Source organism: Gekko japonicus, unplaced genomic scaffold (genome assembly GCF_001447785.1).
Source record: "Gekko japonicus isolate JY-2015 unplaced genomic scaffold, Gekko_japonicus_V1.1 scaffold679, whole genome shotgun sequence".
Classification (NCBI taxonomy): domain Eukaryota; kingdom Metazoa; phylum Chordata; class Lepidosauria; order Squamata; family Gekkonidae; genus Gekko; species Gekko japonicus.
This window is the reverse complement of record NW_015160229.1, coordinates 467618-469103: the sequence shown is the minus strand read 5'-3', so window position 1 is coordinate 469103 and position 1486 is coordinate 467618. Positions and strand designations below refer to the sequence as shown.

General features: G+C 48.0%; 1 pseudogene; it reads right to left on the bottom strand.

The window, feature by feature from the left end:
• Positions 1-467: 467 nt before the first annotated feature.
• LOC107111039 lies at positions 468-1088 on the bottom strand (annotated as a pseudogene).
• Positions 1089-1486: the final 398 nt, after the last annotated feature.

Sequence of the window (1486 nt, the reverse complement as noted above, 5' to 3'; positions counted from 1 at the left end):
ACCGGGTTTGATTCCCCACTCCTCCACTTGAACCTGGCTGGATGACCTTGGGCAAGCCGTAGTTCTGATAAGAGCTGTCCTTGAAAAAGAGCAGTTTCTGTCAAGAGTTCTCTCAGCCCCACCTACCTCACAGGGTGTCTGTTGTGGGGAGGGTAAGGGAAAGGAATTTGTAAGCCGCTCTGAGACTCTGTTGGGTAGTGAAGGGCGGGGTATAAATCCAATCTCTTCTCTTCTTCTAAGTTTATGTAAAAAATCTTTACACATAGTGATAAAAAAAAAAGATAGAGGGCAAAGATGCATCAAACAGAAGTCAGCTGGCTGTTCTCCGGTCCTACAGAGTCCGCCGATGACCCTCCACAAGAAAAGGTTTGGGGGACTTTCTGTCTCAAACATCCTCACCTTTTGCTTGTGGTCAGGATTGTTCTGAGTAGCCAGGATAACAGATGCTGATGACTGGGTTTTGGCACTTATGTTGGCAAACTGAGCTTCTTTCCTCTGAGTACTTTTGTAACATTCAAATAGAAGAAGTCACAGTACATGGTTTATTTTGGACCACACCAGTTACCACGGCTATGAGATTGAAGAATCCCTCAAAGTGGTAACGCCAAATTCAGTTGATACGGTACAAGGCACAGTACAGGCCCAAGAAGAAAAGGTAGTGGGCGGTGATGGTCTCCACTTCACCCGGTTTTACTGATCATGAAAAGTTGAGGATGGATAGCAACTGAGTCCAAGTAGACAGAGAATGTCCACAAGATCTCTAGAGAAGAGAAGGAATGACAGCCCACCAACTGGAACCACAAGAAACTCCACTCTGAAAGTATCATGGTTCCCACCATAGGTAGCCTTAAATTTCATGTAGATCAGGTAGACCGTGGCATACAAACAAGCAATGTAGATAAGCTTCATATAAGTGTTTTAAAATGAAATGAATTAAGTGAAGAGATCCAGATAACGAGTAGTGAAGACCAGTGCAAAAATAAGCTGGCTTTTCCCAGATATGCCAGCGCATGAGTGGGTCTTCCAGATCTTGAGGAGCAGGATGATGATGGCCGCCCAGTGGGACAGGTGAGGTGGAAGATGTTCATGGCAGCAGCTGCAGAGCAGACCAGGGGGGGGCAGTACTGAGGAGCCAACCAAAGATGGCAAGAACTCAGCAGGCACTGAGTGACGTGACCCAGGGACATGGCCAGAGACAACCAGTACAGGGCACACCAGGAAGAGAGCGTGCGAGCAGCAGTGGAGGGGATGGCGAAGCAGGTGAGGCCACACACCCCTCTTGGCTACCCTCGCGTGGGGGAAGGAAAAAGGCCTGCCCATCAGTTTCATTGGATACCCTTGAGTTCTAGTAGTTTCGAAGGGGGAGAAAAATTTCCCTTTGTCAACTCTCTCCACCTAGGGTTGCCTGCTCCCAACTTACTGGGAGTGGGCAGGGACATCCCTGATGTGCTGACTTCACCTAGAAGTGACATCATATTGGTGATGT